This window comes from Hirundo rustica, chromosome 16 (genome assembly GCF_015227805.2).
Source record: "Hirundo rustica isolate bHirRus1 chromosome 16, bHirRus1.pri.v3, whole genome shotgun sequence".
Classification (NCBI taxonomy): Eukaryota; Metazoa; Chordata; class Aves; order Passeriformes; family Hirundinidae; genus Hirundo; species Hirundo rustica.
The window spans coordinates 2,311,258-2,321,890 of NC_053465.1; positions in this window are offsets into that span (position 1 = coordinate 2,311,258).

A 10,633-nucleotide genomic window follows, 5' to 3' on the forward strand; every position below is an offset into this window, starting at 1 on the left:
TTTGCCCAAAGATGTGTTAGGAAATCCTCACATATTTAAGACAAATATTTGAATTCGCGGGAACATGAGTTATCCTGCTAAGTCAACTCAACACGGCATATTCTGCAAATTACAGACAGATTTGTTTTTCTCACATTAAATTCTGCACTGCACAGGCAATTTTCCCATCAATAAGTGTCTAAATATTTTATAATTGACAGCATTCGTATTAATGGGCAAACAGCAGAGGCCAGGCACAGAACTGTGCAGTTGAACAAGGTCATTGTTCGGGCCATTGGTACAAACACCTCCGTCCCATTTCCACTGAAATAAGATGTTTCTGCTTGTTGAGGCCTCGCTGGGGACCAGGGTTTGCCGGTTGGTGGCTGCCCCTAAACCACTGAGGTGATTTGGGAGGAATCCACAAAGAAATGGGGTGGGAAATCTCGACACTGAGCCCTCGATCAATCCCCTTCCAGGTGGAAGGCAGAGGAAAGAAACAGCTTTGAAAGAGCACTGCAAAGACTCATAAAAATTCCTATCCATAAATATCTCTGTGGAGAGCTTTCAGATGTGCTGTTCTGCTCGGTTCTGAAGGCTGCAGTTTAAAAGGGGATGGGATTTCGGGTCCCTCCCAACCCAAAGCATTCCCTGATCCCACAGCCCCGCCTGCAGAAGGGATGTTACCCCACCAGGAGCTCGTTCTGCCAGCGCCATGCAGATTTCCATCCCAGCAGGGTGAGCACCTCTAAGGAAAGAGCAGGTAAAAAAAGAGAGGCAGGAGGTGGGAGGCAGAGCCTGGCCAGCTGTGCAAACAGCCCCGGGTGCGTGTGGTGGTGTCGGGGATGTGGGAGAGCGCCAGGACTGAGGGTGAACGTCTTTGGTGCCAGCCAGGAGACAAGGAGTGTGAAATCAAGAGTCTGCAGCTAACTGGGACAGACTTTGTCCTCCTTCCTGTCTTGGTATCACAAAGCCTACACGTTTGTCCTGTCTTCAGCCTCCAAGGCCAAAGAACCTCTTCACAAAGCACTTGTCTCTCAAAGCGAGTCTGAGCTTATTCCTCACTTGGGCAAAACACCAGACCTTGTACTCGCAGCCTTTTATTGCCTCTGTGTACAGTCAATTATGTGCTACTCGTGAAGAGAGCTGCCTTTAGTAATCTTAAAATTGTACAGCATGTACTCAGAAAGGTCTAAATCGAAAGCAAGGACTCGTAATTTCGGGGTTTGAAATGGTACAGGGACAGTAAATAAATGTCATCTTTAATTTTCAAATTTCCCTGCATGAAAGGAACGGAGGTGGGCTTGGGGAATCCAAAACTTCTGGCAAAATGAAACAGGAAGGAGGCAGGAACAAATACGAGGCATGCAGTAGTAAAATTATCTTTCAGAAAGTAATTATTGTGTTTGCATATCCAAAATTAGGTACAAAAATTAAACCAAACACTTCACTACCATCATCACGAAGTGAACTGCATTATCTTTGATGTTTATGTAACAGAACATCTATTTATTCTGAAGGACAGCTGTCTCAGTGAAAGCAGGGGCTGTTTAAAAGCACAAATCGAGGGAGAACACCAGCTCCTGCTTTGTGTGCGACCTGCACATTCAGCTCCAGGGGAAGGGAACAGAATACCCATCAGTGAACACCAAAGCACTGCTAAAACAGATCTTTTTTTTTTTCTTTTTTTTTTTTTTTAGTCAGAATCAGCTGCAGTTCTCTGAAATCAGTTTTCCTCTCAGGTTTGTTTAAGCTGATGGAGACACCAGGCTGCTGCTGCCTGTGCCGCCCACGCCAGCAGGCACCAACAAACGGGGCTGGAAGGGGCTGCTTCGGTTCCTTGTGCCCCCTTGCCAGCTTCGGGCGGTCTCTCAGCTCTCACCCTTCTCCTCTGCACAGATAAATAACTCCCCCCATTCCCTAAGCACAATTTGACAGTGCTTCCCTGGTTAGTGCTGGAAGAAGTCCCAAAAAACAAACCCAAATCAATCAACAATCCACGTGTACACGTGGCACAAACCTTCCATTCCATAAATAAACCTACAGCTGGGCGGCTCCAGTTGCTGGGCTGTCATTCCTATTCCCCAAAAAAAAACCACAGGAGAAGCTCTGAGCAACTCCCTCGGGGCAAATCCCCTTTGGAGAGTCCAGAAGTAAACATTTAAAACCAACTCAGGTAAATGCAATTGCCCAGTATGATCCCACAGGGGATCCTCCATGAACTCAAAGAAGCTGCCTTTGATTAAAACGAAGGGCAGCAGAAAAATGTGCATTGAAAATGTCAAATCAGGAATTGTGTGTATTTGTAGACGAAGGGACAGTTGCATATTTCAGTGGTGAAAAGCTTTTACTAATGAGCGATTGTTCTCTTCTGCTGCCTGCATTTAGATCAAAGAAAAACACAGAGGTTTTGCTTTTAACCGAGCAAGAGACGTTGAAACTGAAATAATATCCAACTGAGAACAGGTACAAGTGGACTTGTGAGTGTAATAACTGTGTTTATAACAATAACATTGTTTCCATCTCTGATTCATGGAATTTAGCCTCATCGGGGATGACCTGACATGCAATTTGATGAGTCTATCCCATTGTTACTGCCCAAAATTCATATACTCTTTTGTTCTTATGAGAAGTCTCTTCAAGCAGGAACCAGCCACATCATAAATTCTGCTACAAAGATAATAACTGCTGAACCCTAAGTTTTAAATCATAAGCTGCAAAAAAAAAAAAAAAAAAAAAAAAAGGGAATGACAGTGGAAGCAAGCAAATTATCATAGAACAGTACGTTTTTATCAAGAGACAAAAGAGCGGCATTCTCTCTTTTTCAGAATTTCTATGAGTGTGTAGTAAACAGCTACAACACCTATGGAAATTAAACCAGGCACACATGGAATCAGACAGGGCACACATAAGTGGCCAAATATTCTTTATAAAAACCAATCCACCAAGCAGAAAAAACATGATGTTTCTCTGAGTTTCAGTTCATCGCTTTCTCTTCTCGTATCGTGTGACTCTAACCCGGTTTGGATTTGATTTCTGCCTTCTCTGGTCGTTTATTTTGCAGCTTCTCCAGGAGCTGACCCATCTCCGTGACTTCTCCTTGTAAAGGGTTTTGTCTCTTGTATTAAAATACCTGCTCTGCTGGCTGACAGAAAAAGCTACAGCAGCTGCACTTCCCCTGCTCAGCTCAGGCAAACACAGAAACGAGACAAGGGAACATTTGCCTCCACCCTGCTCTCTTAGCAAGACTTTATACTATTTTATCCAGCCTCCAATCGGTTTGGTGGGAATTAGTCCCAAACTCTGCTCATCCCCAAAAGGAAAACCTCCAAAAGATTCCAGAGAATTTTGCCCTGTGGCTCTGGCCTTTCTATTTTGGTGTTGTCAATTTGTGCTAACTAAAAACATACTGTATTTGTAAGGGTTAAATGATAAACAAGCCAATAATACTTTGAAACTTAAGATAACAGACATTTAAAGGCACCCAGGACCAAATAACAAATTTCGATAGCAAATAACGTTTTTTGGGGTTTTTTTTTCGTTCAAACAACAAAAAACATTCTAACAGGCATCTCGATTCTGCGTGATAGCACAAGCACAGCGAAAATCAATGCTCTCCTTCAAAATGGAACTCGTTATTTCTCAGGCAGGGTGGATTTTAAATATCACCTTTTGACCTACGGGCAGCTCCTTACCAGAATCTAAGAGCTGTTAAATTACTGACAGGCTGAATGCAGGAGAAATATTCAAGCCCAGCTCAATTATCATGTGCAAAGCAATATCTGAAGAGGTGTTGGGTTTCCCACTGGGCACCCCAGGTTCGCTTTTCTTTAGGAAAACTGGAGAAAAGGATTTGCTCTCCTCTGGTTGATGCCTCACAGACCAGAATGAGACTTAAGTGACGCCATGGACGTCTCTTGCTTCCCTCCCTGCTGGTGCCCCCTCCAAGAGGAACAGGATTTCTTGTTTAGCCACCAAAACCTGCTGCTCAGGAGTTTTCATCCTGCAAGGGGAGATATCAGAAAATATGTAAGGGACCCCACGCCTTCATCAGAGTCAAATAATGGAGCTAGAAAAGTTGGCAGGGAGGATATTTAGCCCAGGGAACAGCATTTTCAAGAGACAGCTCAGGGAATAGAATGCCCTGGGAGGGCTGGAGCTATGTGACAGCTTTGTGTTTTGTTTTCTTAAACGTTGTCCCTTTGGAAGTTCTCCTTAATGAAAAATTAATCAGCTGTCCTGAATTAATGCTTTCCTTTTAATGTGATAATTACTACCAATTTGTCGTCTGACTGCTGATCAGAAAAGGCAAATAACTCCTGAGGCATATGCGCAAATATTGCTATTTGGAAAATGAAATCACTGCTGGCCTGCCCCCTCCCTCGCTTTGTTGGGAGGTGGGGTGAGCAGGACGTGCAACACCGGGTTTAATATGACTTTTTCTGAAGAGATAAGTACATCGAGACAGCCCTGCCAGTGGTGAGCAAGAGCCCTGCATGACCAAAACCACCACATCAAAGAACTTGGAGCAATCCGATATCCTAAATAAAGGCAGAGAAAGATGGAATTAACTGAGAATACAGCTAACAGCGCTGATGCAGCAATGAATACGAGGTCATTAAGCCATCTGCATAATCAGTGAGCATGTGCTAAAAGCAAGGAGTAATTCCTCTAAGGGAGAAAAGTCTGGGGAAAAAACAAAAAGCCTTTTCTGATTGAGAAGTTGTAATTGTTCCCCCCCCCAAAAAAAAAAAAAAAACCTGCTTAGCGTGCTCATGGTAATGCTGTAATAAATAGACTTCAAACATCGTTTTGTTCCCTTTGTGAACCAGCAGCGCCTTGTGCAGCGTGCTGGAAGCTGGACAATCACAGCCACTTTGGCGGGACAGTCACGGGGGCTCAGTAGCCAAAATGGGCATTTTCACATCCTGCAATTGGTAGCTCACAGTAAAAAACAGCAGCTTGTTAAGAACTTTCCAGTCATCATGAGTTCTAGATCTATTTACACATATTTTTATATATATATTTATGTATGTATGCATTTATACCTGTATATGTACCAGCCATGTTTCATTTTCCTTACAAACCCACACTTGGAATCTGTGGCTGGCAATTCATACAAAATCTGGAATTGTCCGGGTTTTGCAGTCGCATTTGCTCCGTGCACACATGAAAGTTGGTTTTGTTCATGTTGTTTTAATGAGAATAAAGGCACCCTCAGTTCTGCTGCCTGTCTTACACCCAGCTAGTCTCAATTAAAATGTGGAAAACAAACGAGAGCCTCACATTCACGAGGGTCATTTGAAAACAAACAGGCACAAAGCAATTTATAATTTACTCTGAAAGATGCACAAATGGTTCCCTTCTAGGCATTCTATCAACTTAATCCAACCTTATGATTTTTATCTTATTTTGTGGAACTACAAAACAGCTGGAGGAATTGGATGGAGAAAGGAAATGAAGGCAACTTTTTTTTAAATTTATTTTTCTGCCTTTTAATTTCTCTGTGTATTTAAAGAGATGCTGGGGCCAAATTTCAGGCTGAGGAAACTGGGATAATACTGAAAGAATTGGGATCGCTCAGCCTGGGGAAGAAAAGCTTTGGTGTGGCCTGGAGGAGCTGCAGGGAAGATGGAGAGAGAGGGTTTCCAAGGGATGGAGGGACAGGACACAGGGAATGGCTTCAAACTGCCAGAGAGGAGGTTTAGGTGGGATACTGGGAATAAATCCTTCCCTGTGAGGGTGGGCAGGCGCTGGCACAGATTCCCAGAGCAGCTGTGGCTGCCCCTGGATCCCTGGCAGTGCCCAAGGCCAGGCTGGAGCAGCCTGGGACAGTGGAAGGTGTCCCTGCCCATGGATTGGAATGAGAGGAGCTTTAAATTCCTTCTGTGATTTTATGAAATGTCTTCAGAGAACGGGAACATCGAGTTCTGGAGGAGAACAGGATCGTGACCACAAGCACCAGCAGCTGTGAGGAGCCGAGCACCCCTTGTGCAAACCCATCCAAGGTTTGGCTCCAAACCTGTCTCAGCGGGGCAGCACTGCGGAGCGTTTCCCAACAAATCCTGCTCTGGAACAACAAATAAGTGAGAAACCCTCTGAGGAGCTCAGCAGAGCTCCCCAGCAGAGCCCCAAACCTGCAGCTCAAACTGAAGAGAGGAAATGTTGGCAGCCAGAGGATGCTGTGGCTCGAGGAGCTCACCCCATCTGCAGAGGGTCTGCACATCCTGGCCCCAAATCACTGCAGCGGGGCTGTCTGCAGGCGGGCAGTGTGGGCAGGTGGGCACCGCTCCTGGTGCCACCCCAGGAGCAGGAGCCGCACCAGGAGCTGCTCCAGGAGATGGACCAGGAGCTGAACAAGGAGCAGGAGCAGGAACAGGAGCAGGAACAGGAGCAGGAGCTGAATGAGGACCAGGAGCAGGAGCAGGAACTGCACCAGGAACTGCACCAGGAACTGCACCAGGAACTGCACCAGGAACTGCACCAGGAACTGCACCAGGACCAGGACCAGGAGCAGAAGCTGCACCAGGACCAGGAGCAGGAGCTGCACCAGGACCACAAGCAGGACCAGGACCAGGAGCAGGAGCAGGAGCTGCACCAGGACCAGGACCAGGAGCAGGAGCAGGAGCTGCACCAGGACCAGGACCAGGACCAGGAGCAGGAGCTGCACCAGGACCAGGACCAGGAGCAGGAGCAGGAGCTGCACCAGGACCAGGACCAGGAGCAGGAGCTGCACCAGGACCAGGACCAGGACCAGGAGCAGGAGCTGCACCAGGACCAGGACCAGGACCAGGACCAGGAGCTGCACCAGGACCAGGACCAGGACCAGGAGTAGGAGCTGCACCAGGACCAGGACCAGGACCAGGAGCAGGAGCTGCACCAGGACCAGGACCAGGACCAGGAGCAGGAACTGCACCAGGACCAGGACCAGGAGCTGCACCAGGACCAGGACCAGGAGCAGGAGCTGCACCAAGACCAGGAGCAGGAGCTGCACCAGGACCAGGCACTCCACAAAAGCCCTGTCCTGCAGGAGGGCCAGGATCCAAACAGATCTAATCGGCAGTTCTGCCTTCTCGACCTGGCCACGAGTGTTTGTAGACACAAACAATATGCCAGTGTTTCCCTGAGTTCATGCTGATCAGCTCTGGAAGGAAATCAGCATTAGGAAGCAGAACAACAAATAATTGCCACAGACGAGTACTGCAAAACAGCCAATTTGGCCGGGATTCAAATGAAAAATTACTATTACTCGGCCTTCATTTGCTATCTGCTGTATCAGAAACTGTTATTAATCATATTCCCAGTTCAGGCTCCAGGAATAATACAGTTTAATACCCAGCAGGAAGTGATACATCCACATAATCACCAGAGTGTACATATTTTGGCTGAATAATTGCTTTCTTTCAAGGGAGAAAGATTGTGGCCCATCACAAATCTTGCTTTGACAAAAAACTTCCTTTGAAGCAGACACCGTTGTGGGGAGAGTCACACAAGGGGAAAAATATAAGCCTTGGATGGAACATTAAATGGCGTTTAGAGAAATTCCTAAGTAAAAGCCAAACACAAACCAAACCACAAACCCAAGACAAATTACAAATCAATTACCTCTTACTGTCAAGCACATGATAATTAAAGCTTTCTTGATGGCACACTGCGAGAGGCTGGCGGGGGTTTTCTAGTCTGAAAAACGCTGCAAGCTCTGACTCATTACACTGGCCCACTCCAGCAACAAAAACGCTTGAGAATGCCCAAAAACCTGCTCCCAAAATCTGTCAGAGGGTTTCCCAGAGGGCTCAGTGTGCTGCTGGAAGTGGGAGAAGAACCACTGAGCAGTGGGACTGGGAGCAGCTGCAAGCCACGAGAGCAGAACAAGTGGCCCTTTTCCTTATAGCCTGGCTGCCAAAATGCAAATATTCACAACTCCAAATCCTCCATCTACATCCCCCCAATAAAATGAAACTGCCAGCAGCTGATGGCCACGGACACTGAAGGCAGTGCCCACGGAGAATGAATGAGAGGAAAGACATTTCCAGTGCACTTCTTAATATCATCAGAGATTCTTTTCATGCTGCTTTTATTGTCTTGGATGATGCCAACTGTAGCTTCCCTCAGGAAGCAGATTTGTGCATTGCCTGTGTCCCGGCTGCTCTCGTTTGTGACACGCTGCCACAATTGCAGATCCGTGCCTCTCATTCTGCTGTTCTCATTAGAAAATGAGGGACTTTGGGCAACAGATGCTTGTCCTCTCTCTGGGGGGGCCCTGCAAAGCCACAAAAACCAGCAGCGAGGCTCACAGTGGTGTTTCTGAACAATGGGAAGAGGTCACCCCAGCTCGCTCCGATTCACTCTGGCTGTGCCAACATGATGACATTTTCACCTCAGCCATGCTGCCACATAGAAGTTTGCCATAATGCACTGGAAAGGGATTTTTATTTTTTTTTTTTTTTTCTCCTCCAGATAATAAAAGGAAGGAAGACTGGAAAGATCCAGCTAGTTCTGTAATCAAAAGCAGACTTCATAAACTTCTTAGCAGATTTCGTTACAGGTTTCAAAATGAGCAGCACAGGATTTTGTGATTCCTGCTGTTAAACAAGTTAAAGGAGGAAGGCTTGTGCCACACGTGGTAAATATTTCATGCTGAATTTATCCAAGAGACCCCTTTTCCTTGATGTCTTGTTCCAGCTGCCAGTTTTCCATACGGGTTTGAGGTGTTCATGTCAAGAGGAGCTGCAGGAGAATTCCTGTTGGTAGAGCAAGAGGAGAGGCCCAAAGCAAGAGGCTTCACCAGCCCCTTCAGAAATGAAGAATCAACCCTTTTCAACCCTTTCCAACCCTTTTCAACCCTTTCCAACCCTTTTTAACCCTTTTCCTGCCACTTCCCAAGGCTTTTGGTTGCCTTTGATGTTTAGAGGTGGGCTTGGCAGTGTCGGGTTTGCAAGGAGACTCGGTGACCTTAAAGCACCCTCACCATCATTGATCCAATCTCAATAATTCCATGGCTCTACAGACTCCACCCTGACACTGTTCCAACAGGTTACAGCCTCTTTGGAAAGCTGTTCCCAACCCGTCCCTGGTGGTGCAGCTCATGCCAAAGACCAGCGGCTCCGTGTCAGGACTGGGAAGAGTTATAATACAGATATTATTTTAGCAGACTTCTTAATGCTGCCCTCTCTTCTCACTCAGCTCCCTCCTCCCCCAGGAGATGAATCCATGTTTTATGGAGGTATTTTTATGAGACAGGGAGAGGGTTGTAACTACAGAGTAAAACAGCCAGGAGACACCAAACGTTCAAAGAACCACGGACACTCGGCTCTTTTCTTTCCTGGGACCTACTGGCACAAAACGGCGGAGCGCTTTTCTTTCATCTTCTCACCTCTGCTATCAGCAGCAAAGAATCTTCCTCACAGCAGCTGCAGCAGGAGGAGGGAACTGGAGGACATGGCACAGCACTGTTTTCAAGGAAAACCTCTTTCCAGGTACCTGCCAAGCACCATCAATACATTCACTGTGGCTGTGAGGACACAGCCGGGCAGGCACAGCCCTCCAGCAGCGTTCCGCTCACTGGCAGGTGCTGGGGCTGCTTTTATCATCCTTGAATTGATAAATCACCAGCAAATATTTCTGGTTTTTCACAGAAAATCTTCTCAGTGTCCTCCCCCCAGTGTTGGTTACACTGTCCAAGAGCAGCGTGTAGGAAACATAAGCAAAGATAAATAGTTCCTGTGGGTTGTTTTCCATGATGGTGAAAATGGGATTCTTGATGGAAGCTTCAGACCGAGCACTGCTTGGATAATCACGGAAAAATTAAAGCTGGGGAAATATTTCTGTTCTGCAGCCCAGCACAAGAAATTCACCTCCACAGGAAGAAAACCAGGGCAGGTCCTTGCAGTGCCAAGTGTGGGTAAAATGTGTTGCAGCCTGAGCAGCTGGGGATGAGCTCAGTTTTGGTGGAGCTTTGGGACAATGTGCTGTGTCCCTTTGCTCTATGAAGACATGTTGCTTCAATATTAACCACCAAAATGAAGAATTTCTGTTATTTTGCTCAGGCTTTTTGCTGTCAAATCCACAAGCCATAACTGTAAATTTACAGCTTTCAGAAACCTGCCAGAATCACAAACACATGCTAAGAAAACTTGTTGTTGTTGTTTAGTGGCATCTAAAGATAAAAGAATTTTTCATGTAAAAGTCAAGCATTAATCCTTCCCTATGTCTTGCAGACAAACCTTGTTCTATTTTCCAGTACCTAGAGGGGCTTCAAGAGAGCTGGAGAGGGAAAAGCAGTGACAGAGGAATGGCCTCAAGCTGACAGAGGGCAGATTGGGATTAATTACAAGGAAAAAATTCCTTATTTACTCAGAGGGTGCTGAGGCCCTGGCACAGGAATTCCCAGAGCAGCTGTGGCTGCCCCTGGATCCCTGGCAGTGCCCGAGGCCAGGCTGGACACTGGGGTTGGAGCAGCCTGGCACAGTGGGAGATGTCCCTGCCATGGCAGGGGGTGGAGATTTCTTTAAGCTCCCTCTCAAAGCGAATCATTCTATGAATGGAAATGTTCCAGACAGCAACATTTTCTGTTTCCTGCGCTGGTGACGTGGATGTTATGGCACACTGCACTCCGAGCACTTGCAGCAACCATTTAATGCTTTCATTTTTTTTC